At 33.2% G+C, this 10,933-nt stretch overlaps 1 pseudogene; it reads left to right on the top strand.

Annotated features, from left to right (window-relative positions):
- Positions 1 to 9,957: 9,957 nt before the first annotated feature.
- On the top strand, positions 9,958 to 10,585 carry LOC114225652 (ribonuclease MRP subunit p24 pseudogene; annotated as a pseudogene).
- The last annotated feature ends 348 nt before the right edge of the window (positions 10,586 to 10,933 follow it).

Below are 10,933 nucleotides of genomic sequence, written 5' to 3' on the forward strand. Positions count from 1 at the left end.
AGGTAGACATGCACAAGGGGCTCATGACCAGAGTGGTCATAGCAGAAGTGTTTAAGGCTATGCCTGGATCTAATAAAATGGGTCTCTACTCAACAAAGCTGATCTGGTTGCTACCATTGATGAATACCCAGCCTGACAAGTATAGAGATTGTTGCAGAGTTTTCCATGTGGCACTATTACTTGGCATATCTATCCACCACTTGGTGACAGGCCAATTAAATATGACCCCTTCTGTCATGGAGAGAACAGTAATTATCCCTTTCCAGAAAACATGTACACTCTGGATATACATTTGCCTCCTTGTCCACAGTGCATCCATCAACACCACCATCTGAGGGTTTACAAAGTACCTGATATCTCAACAGAATATTTCATGTGACATTGCCTCAGACCAAGATATTCACTTTACCAAAAAAGGTATGATGATGAATTAGTGACCACAAGATTCATAGGTGTTACTAATTACATTCTATTACACTGGTAGAATGAAGGCTCAGTTAAGGAGTCAGCTCAGATTCAAAATCTCAGGGTATTGTTTTCTAGTATAAGGTATACACATTGAACCATCAGCTGATATTTAGGTCTGGGGAGGAAGGAGGAGAGGTAGGATTACCTTCTTACCATTAGTCCCAGTTACTACTCACTTTTAAAATTTGTGTTTCCCATAGCACATCAATTTTTGCTAAATTAGAGGTACTATTTTCCAAGTGGATAAAAAAGGTATAAAAACTTTAGGCTTCTAATTCTGGCGAAGCTGATATGGAATGGTAGGAGTAGTCTATCTTGATAACCATGAGAAGATATAGCTCTTGGTACACAAGAAGTTCAAAAAGAAATATGTGTGGAACCCTACAAATTCCCTGGAGTGTTTCTGGTATTTTGTAACAATTGAAAATGTCAATTGGATAAATCACAATTCCCTAATTTCAAAGTAGTTTAGGAATCACAACCCTTAAAAATCAAGGTCAGGGTCATTTTAGCCATCAAGAACCCAGATTACAGCTGAAGGTGACCAACTGAAGCTTCATTTAATCATATCTTTTGAAGTTTCTTTTTGTGTTGGTTTGTTTGTTTAATAATATAACAACTAGCAATAACATTTAGACATTGTACTTTCACCCTTATTCTCAGGGAAGAATTGAGAGTATTGAATATTTCAGCAGAGTATGAACAGATCTGAATTGTGCAAGGAATAGATTATATAAATTCAGTTTATGCATTATCCCATCTCTGCTCCCTGGCCTTGCTTTCTGAGTGGAGTGTCACCTGATGCCTGGTAAAGTTACCATTACTGTTCTCACCTCCACTTCAAAAGACTGAGAAGCTCGCTGGATATATCCTGTCAGTGTCTCAGTTCTAACCTACACTGAGAGTCCCTTTCTACCCTCCCACTGAGTTTCCGATTATCAGTGAAGTACAAGATGTAGGTTCCTCAGCAGCCACCATAATTTTAGAGGGCTTAACGTTCCCTAGGGTGAACATTGAAAGTGGGAGAGTATAAGAAATCTGTTATAAAAAAAAAAAAACAGATAATTTTTCTCCCTACTTTTCCCAGGGTAAGCAGCTAGAGAAGCAACCTCTCTGAAGATGTCTGAGAAAAAAGAGAAATTGCTTGTTCCAAAGTTACTCCTTATAATTATTTTGCCCCTTTTCCAGCCTCATTCTCATATCCTTTCCTCCATTCATCCACTGGATTTCATGGCCCATAAAATTTTATTGCATGAATTTTGCCTCAGGTTGGCTTGTCAGGGAACACAGAATAAGACAGCATGTAACAAAATATTAGTCAACTTTTACCATTGCCTATGGATAATAATAATAATAATAATATTACCAACTATGGACACATCAGAAGACACAAATCTACTGAAGAAATCTACCATTTACTTCAAAAATTTAAGAAGACTGTACCTGAAAGCAATGATTTAGCAGATGTAGTTCCAGGAAGTTCATTTGTATATCACTCTCTGCAGCATAAATTTTCTTATAAAAAAGTGATTATTCTTCTAAATTAATTATTTTTTTCCTTTCAAGTTTCCTTGTTCATGTATGAAAAGTGAAGATACTATTGTTAATGTGTTGACTCTCTTAGCAAAACACATTTCTCAATTAGTTAAATAATTTGGGTTCATTCTTCACATTCATCATTAATTATGTGTATCAATAGATGTTAATAAACAAGGCTCTTGGAAATTTATTCAATAAAAGGCAAAATATTTGATATCTGTGAATGATATTCATTTAATTCAATTAAATTCAGATTCAGTTAAATTCAGTTAAAAATTTGAGCATAAAATTATTTATTTTTGTATTGATAATACAAATACAAATTTTCGTTCAGGACTCATTGTAGCAATAAAACTACTTTTACTAAATTCCTAAATTAAAAAAAATCTTAATTGGTGTGATATGCATATAAGTCAAAATTGCATCCCCTAAACAGCTGGTGTTGTGAGAAATGTATAAATAAATATTTATATAAATAAATATTTATTTATTAAATAAATATTTAATAAATAAATAAATATTTATTTATTTAATTAAATAGTTAAATAAATATTTTATTTTGTATAACATTTTGTATATTTTACTCAGTCAAAATATTAAAGCAAAATAATTTTCAGGCAAAATATGCTTTTTCTCTTTGCTGTCCATCACTAATTGGATTTTTAACATATATGAAATTTTAAAGAACCAACTTTCAATAAACCTAAGTATAGTGCACTGATACTGAATTTATAATAAAGTATTCTAATTTTTTTTGCATTTGTCAAAATTAATTGAATGTCTTAATTGAAACAGGCATATCATGAATGGAGCTTCACAAAATTTTGCTTTGAAAGCATGTAATTTTAGCAAATTGAAAATATTAAAAACATAACATGCAGATAGGAAGACATTGGAATTCCTACAAAAGCAAAGGAAAAAATCAAACAAAATAAGAGTACAAATGGAGAACAAGATTTAAGTCTAAAGTTTTATAGTTTGCTTTGGAATATCTCAATCTGTGAGAAGAATCCTGTAGTACAATTGACATTATATTAAAGGCAGATAATACTATGACATTGATTAAAATATTAAAATATTTACTAAATTAACTTACTCCTCATGCTATTTTTAATCTTTAAATAATAAGTATAAAGAAGTTTTTTGGTGTTAATATTCATGTATATATGTTATTTTTACTTTTAAAAAGAATTGTATTTTAGAAAATAATTTTTGAATAGGACTATTTTATAGACTCAACAATATAATAAAACTGGTTTTTTCAACTGATGAGTATTTCAGAAAATATGTATTTCTAGGTATTTTAATACCCCCACTCATTCTTAAGAGGTTTTTTTTTTTTTGGACATTGAAGAGCATGACCACCATAATTCTAAGGCAGAAAAAAGAAAATATGTAATATATAAATTATAATTATGAAGTAATAATAAGCCCTTTGAGGGAAAAGGAAGAGAAAGTTACAATCAGGATAATTTTACATCAGCTGGTCACTGAAGTCCTAGACAAAGAGATACTTTAGCAGATAAAGATAAAGTGATGCTGGATCTACAGGGATATCAGATAGAAGAGCAATTTGGCAGAGGCAAAATGTGTGAAAAGGACCTGAGTTGACACTAAGCCTAACTTGTCCTTAAAATACAAAAAGGTCATTGAGATTGGAGGAGAGATAGCAAGGCTCTGGTGTTTGGAAAGTACACAAAATTTTAGGGAGAAACTGGATGAGATCATGGAAGGCCTTGCAGATTCTTGAATTGTTATTTTTTTTTCTCTTATACTAATTATGATGAAGAGCACTGAAGTGTTTTGAATGTAGAGTAACATGATCTAGTTTATGTTTAGAAACGTTCTTCTGGGAGTGCCTGGGTGACTCAGTTGGTTAAGTGTCCAACTCTTGATTTCCACTCAGGTCATGATCTCAGGGTTGTGAGATTGAGCCTGGCCTCGGGCTCTGCATTGGGCATGGAGCCTGCTTAAGATTTTCCTTCTCCCTCTCCCTCTGCCCCTACCTCTTCACTTAAGAAAATAAATAAATAAATAAATAAATTTTTCAGTATCACTTAGTCACTTTTGTAAAGCAAAAGCCAGGAACACTGCTGTGACTTCTGGGTATCTTCTGGTTGTTATGGGTAAATTAGATTGTAAGCACTGAGGCAGAGGTGGAGAGAATAATCAAATGAAAAGTGGTGGACATAACATTAGTAAAATTTAAGACAGGGAAGGAACATAGCAGATTTGAATGTCCTGTACATACTAAGCACTGTGCGACACATTTACATAAATTACCAATATGATTAATAGATATGTTTATATATTAGTTGATTTGCTGTAGAAGCTTATTGTAATTGCATATAAATTATTCAAACATATGTGAAGATAATCACAAGTATATAGTTAAATTAACTGTAACCTAAAACTTTCAGAATTACTCTTGACAAGGATTAAAGTTTAGTAAAAAAATTAATGACATGATATTATCTCAATATGCATATGCAAATATGAGTAAGTGGTTATGCTCAACAATAGCACTAGTAAAAGATTATTATAATAAGCTCTATCATCTGAATTAATGAATGGCTCACCTCACTTGATAAGGTCACATAGAGTCCCAATGCATCTCTTAATACAATTTTATCATTCAGCTCTATGAATCTGCTTAATTAATTCTGTATATTTTAACAAGAAAAAAAAACACAAAGAGATCAAAGTAAGTTGCCTTTGGGAGTCAGACAGAAATCAAGAAGAAAACAAACTCTACCTGGTTTAGTATATTCCCCAAATTTATGTTTTTTTATATTTTTCAATGATTCACCATATAGGTATTTAGTGGTGGATAAGATATTTAAAATTTTCTTTGATATAAACCACCATATTTTATTTCTTAGTTAAGTTTCTTAAAATTTCATATCTCACAGGAATAGTGATTAATAGGGCGCCTGGGTGGCTCAGTTGGTTAAGCGACTGCCTTCGGCTCAGGTCATGATCCTGGAGTCCCGGGATCGAGTCCCACATCGGGCTCCCTGCTCAGCAGGGAGTCTGCTTCTCCCTCTGACCCTCTTCCCTCTCGTGCTCTCTATCTCTCATTCTCTCTCTCTCTCTCTCTCTCAAATAAATAAATAAAATCTTTAAAAAAATCTTTAAAAAAAAGAAATAGTGATTAATAAAATTATATACAAAATGACCACATATATAAGATCTATGAGGCTCTCACTCGCTGAATATCTATATTTGATTATTATATTGCTTTCTACCTCTGTGGGATGAATATAGATGGTTCCCTAAAAGGAAAATAGTTTGCCTTGAAAATAAATTTATGTGCAATTTCATCAAGTCATCCTTGGAGATAGAACCTGGAAGCAAAACATATTACAATGCCAAATGTGTTCCTCAAGAGGCCAAATAAATTAAACCTTCAGCAGGGAAGCTACATAAAGACTAGATCACAACAGCCATGTTCTGCAGCCAGATTAAAAGCATTATCTATAATTACACAAAACTGTGTAGCCCTATTAAATCATTTTATTATTCCCTGCTAATTACACTAAAACCAGTACCCTTTTAAAAGTATTTTTACTCTTCTTCTAAACATAAGTTGTTAAAAAATAACCATGACTGAAGTCATCATTACTATATTCTGAGCTATTCTACACATTAACAGATTTCTTGTTCACCTCAACTACAAGAAAATTTAGTTGAAAGTTTATAACGTAGGACAAAGAGGTTGCCGCCTAATGGGGAAAAATGATGGTCTCTAAGGACCAATAAATAGTTCTAAAAGGACCTCTGTTCCTGCTATCATTTCCATTCAGTTTATAACTTTCAAAACTGTGGTTCCCGACTGTGCTGCCAAAGTGCCCCACAATGAACTAACAGGAGCACTGTGGGATAGTTTTAAAATTTAAGGTAAACTGAGTGGCATCTATTGGGCATGATGCAAATTAAACTATTAACTAGTTTGGATCAACTCAATAAATGGAACTGTTAGCTTTTTTTTTTTTGAAGTTTTATTGAATTATTTGAGAGAGAGAGTGAGTGAGAGAGCATAAGCTGGGGAAGAGGCAGAGGGAGAGGGAGAAGCAGACTCCCTGCTGAGCAGGGAGCCCAAGGTGGAGCTCAATCCCAGGACCCTCGGACCATGACCCCAGCTTAAGGCAGACACTAAACTGCCTGAGCCACCCAGGCACCCTGAACTATTAGCTTTTGTTTTGTTTTATTTTTATTTGTCTATAAGTGTTGTGAAAAAAAATGCTGAGTCGCTAAAGTTGCCATGATCTGAGAGATTTTGGAAACCACTGTTTTGTAATGGGTTTAGGACAATGCACAGGGAAACCTTCAACGTGACCAGGAGCACGCCAGTGATCAACTAAAAAAGGGACAGCTACAATATTTTTTTTATATCCCTTCCATTGGAGATGCCCAACATTTATTACTAAATTAACAGTATGAAAAATACCCAGATTAATTAGCAGATTAGGATTCTTAGCAAAAATTAAGAAAGAAATAAGCAGACACAATTTAGGCAGCAAGATATGGAGAATTAAGCTCCTTCTGTTCATTAACCTCTTAAATTTATTGTGTATCTGGAATCGTCTAAATTATTTGTTCAGATTATTAGAACATTTGTGCTTTCTTACCAAAGACCACAGAAAAAAATGGAAATTAATAAATGTTAATTTGACTACATAAACCTGTCCGAGGGATGCTTAAAACAGCCTCCTCATTCACTAAATTTAAGGTAGTATCTTTCTTCACCTGAGTTAGTTTAAATTATACTTATTTCAAGCATGAGAGTGATGAGGGAACAGAAGGCAAGCTGAGGACAAAGCAGAAGCTGACACCCCACAACTCCCCCCATTCCATGGGATATATGTAACATTCCTCAGGCACTCCTGGTTGCCCTAAAGCTAAGGAAAGGAAAAACAAATAGTCAACTTGTAGGGATCACTATCCTGCAAGACCTGAATCTCCCTCAGTTTACAAATGTCTTAGCAATCTACAAGAACAAAGCATTTCTATCAATAACCTAGCTTCTAGAAGGAAATGTAGATACAATTAAATGTCCTTATAACCTGCAGCCCATTGACAGATACTTGAAGTGGGCTGAGTATAATGTTCCTTCAGGAAGATCCCAACTACCTTCACGTTAATGCCTTGCTAGAGAGAAAAATAACCTTAACTTGACAATGGCAAGGACTCTGGTATCCTGTGAGTCTTCTTTAACATATGAAAATCCTTTTGAAACCTCCTTTTCCTTTCCTCCCCCAACTCCACAGTGTACAATCAGCCACCCCTCACAACCCCAGTGCAGGAGCTCTTTCTGCCCACGGGTCCTGTCCCCAAGCTTTAATAAACCACCCTTTTGCACCAAAGACGTCTCAAGAATTCTTTCTTGGTCATTGGCTCTGGACTCCACCCCACTGAACCTCACCAATATTCCAAAACCACATCAAGTGTATTTCTACACAAAATCTCTTATGCACTTTAAAGTGAAAAATTAAATTGTTTCTTTAAAAAGTGGCATAAATGCAAAGATTACCAACAATCATTGATGCTATTTCAGAACTAAATGAACATTCATTACTTAAGAAATAATAATAATGTAATGACATAGGATTTTAAGTTTTAGCCATTACATTCATTTTAAGATTCAATTTATTGTATTTGTGCACATTACATAGCTCATATTTTTTACTAGTGGAAAATATTTCATTTTATATTACTTTATTTTTATTGATAAGTAACAACTCAAACTAGACCTAATTATTTCTGAATTCACATTATAATTATTATTAAAAATAATACTAAATTTGCTGATCATTGCTGAAACACAATACTAATACTAAAGACCACATTAAATGCACCTCAACAAAGATTTTGTATAGTTTATTTTCTGCATTTTTTTCTGTTATGCTTTTATATTTGAGAATTTTAGATTGATTCTCAAATAAGATTTATTGACAAATGAGATGATGATATTATTATTTTACGCTAATTAAAATGACACTCTATAACGCTATTTTGTAGCCTTCTAAACTTTCTCATTATCACTCCAGAATCCTGCTGTTTTCAGCATTAAGGGAAATTACTTTGAATGCCATAAAATTAGACACGTTCAAAAATCATATGAAAATATTAAGATCTTTTTGAACATTAAAAAGTCACCTTGATTTTTTCAAAGTATATTGATTGGAAGTATCAGACAAAAATGTACATATGTGATATGCAGAAATCACAATATTATGAGGTTATAACAACTGTATGACAGCAAATTTGAAAATTTATTTAAAATGCAAAATCCTAGAAATAAAAACATGAAACTGCCACAAAAATAGAATTTTTAAATATTCCCATACCATTAAAGATTTTGAATCAGTATTTAAATCCACTTGTTTTCACCCCCCTCCAAAAAAAAAAAAAAATTCATTTCGTGTCTAGATATTTTCACCAATGAATTCTACAATACAATTAAGGAATTACTGCCAGTATATACAAATTCTACAAGATGAGAATAAAATAATTTGACAATTTATTTTATTAGACCATTTTATTAGGTTATTTATAATAGCTTTGACTTCATGTATGAATACATCATATATATATATTTGTATATACATATATATATATATATATGAATAAGAGACCATGGCAGAAAAAAAAAATCCAGACAAATTTCTCATAACTAGAGATGTAAAACTCCTAAGCAAAATATTTGCAAATTAAATCCAGTGATACATTAAAAAGATAATACATCACAAAAATGTTGGGTTTATGCCATGTATAAAAGACTGTTTTCCAGTTCAAAAATTGATCAAGATGAATCACCTTATTAATTTATCCAGGGAAAAAATAAGTGATCACCTCAACAACACATGTAGGAAAAGTATTTTGATATATTCACATTTATTTATGGAAAAAACATTCTTCAAAAGCAAGGAACAATCCAAAAAGAAATGTAAGGAAATAGTTCTTTTTACAATAGCAATAAAAAAAGATAAAATATTAAAGAATAATTATAACCAGGAAGGCACAAAACTTGTATTTTGAAAATTACAAAACAACACTAATAGAAATTTAAAAAGACACAAATAAATGGAAAGACAGCCCATGTTCATGGATTGGAAAATTTAATACTGTTAAGATATCAATATTACAGAAAGTGATCTACAGATCTGATGCAATCCTTAACCAAAATCTCATTTTTTTTTTCAGAATGGCAAACCCATCTGAAAATTCATATGAAATGCCAAGAGATTATCCCAAATACCCAAAATAATATTGAAAAGACCAACAAATTTGGAGGTCTAACATACTTCAACTTTCATAACTTACTACAAAGCTACAGTAATTAAAGTAGTGTTTTACTGGCAAAAGATAGGATAGAATAGAAAGCCTAAAAATATAACCACACACCTATGGACAATTGTTCTTCCCCAAGGATGCCAAGGCCATTCAATAGAGAAATGGTACTTGGAAAACTGGATATCCACATTGGAAAAAAAAAATTAAGGTGGCCTCCTACTTTATACTATATACAAAAATGAGACCAAAATAGACCAAGGACATAAAGTAAAAACTAAAAATATAAACTCTTTGAAGAAAACATAAGAGGGAGTTCATGACCTTAGATTTGGCAATTGTTCCTTAAATATGACCCAAACCATGAGCAAGAACAAGAAAAATGGGTAAACTGGACTTCATTAAAATTAAAACTGTTTTGCATCAAAGAAAATTATCAAGAGAATGAAAAAATAACTTACACAATGGGAGAAATTATTTCCAAACCATATATCTGATAAGAGGTTAATATTCAGAATATATAAAGAACTTTCAGAATTCTACAATAAAAGTAACCCAATTATAAAATGAGCAAAACATCTGAATAGACATTTCTCAAAAGAAGATGTACAAATAGGTCTTGTCGCTCATCTTAGCGGCATGGAGGTGGCGGTAATGATGAGGCAGAAGCACTACCTTGAGGCTGCGGCGCGGCAACTACACGATAGCTGCCCGGGCCAGGCCCGCTATCTCCTATGATAACATAACTTTTGACGGAACACGTCCATACTGTTTCCAGTTGCTGGTTTTGGGTAACTCTCGAGTGTGCCTCAAACCCAAGTCCAAACTGACACCCAAAATACAAAAACTTCTTAACCGAGAGGCAAGAAATTATACACTCAGTTTTAAAGAAGCAAAAATTGTGAAAAAATACAAAGACTCCAAAAGTGTATTGTTGACTACTTGTAAAACATGCAACAGAACCGTTAAACATCTTGGTAGAAGTAGAAGCTTTCTCTCAGCACTGAGGAGCAGTCCTACCACTCCTACGAGCAAGCTCAGCCTGAAGACGCCGGAGAGAAAGACTCCAAGTTCTGCAGACTTGAATCAGAAGTGTGGTTCCAAAGGCAAGAGCCCAGCCTTGATATTCAGGACACCTACATCTGGACAGTCAGCACCCACTTGCTCCTCAAAGAATGTGAGCAAAACAAAGAAACGCTTCTCTCAACTAAAAATGTTGCTTAGTCAGAGTGAATCCCAAAAGAATTCAAAGGTGGACTTCAGAAATCTCTTACTATCTTTGTAAAGGATGGGCTGTGAAAATAAATGTTTAATGCAATTTCTGAAAAAAAAAAAGAAGATATACAAATAGTCAATGAGCAAAGATTCTCAGTGTCACTAATCACTAGGGAAATGGAAATCATAAACACAATAAAATACCACTTCACATTTATTAAAATGGCTATGATAAAAAAATGGGAAATATCAAGTGTTAGTGATGTGGGAAACAAAGGCAGAAGAAAAATTATTAAATTTCCTTACTACTTACAGCCCATTGACAAATCCTTGAAACAGGCAGAGTGATATTCCTCTAGGGACTGAACTGCCTTGATGTTAATACTTTGCTAAGGGCAAAAGGCAATCCTAGCCTAAC

Source organism: Eumetopias jubatus, unplaced genomic scaffold, assembly GCF_037043125.1.
Source record: "Eumetopias jubatus isolate StellerSeaLion01/CBP00866 unplaced genomic scaffold, mEumJub1_p1.0 scaffold_3, whole genome shotgun sequence".
NCBI lineage: Eukaryota > Metazoa > Chordata > Mammalia > Carnivora > Otariidae > Eumetopias > Eumetopias jubatus.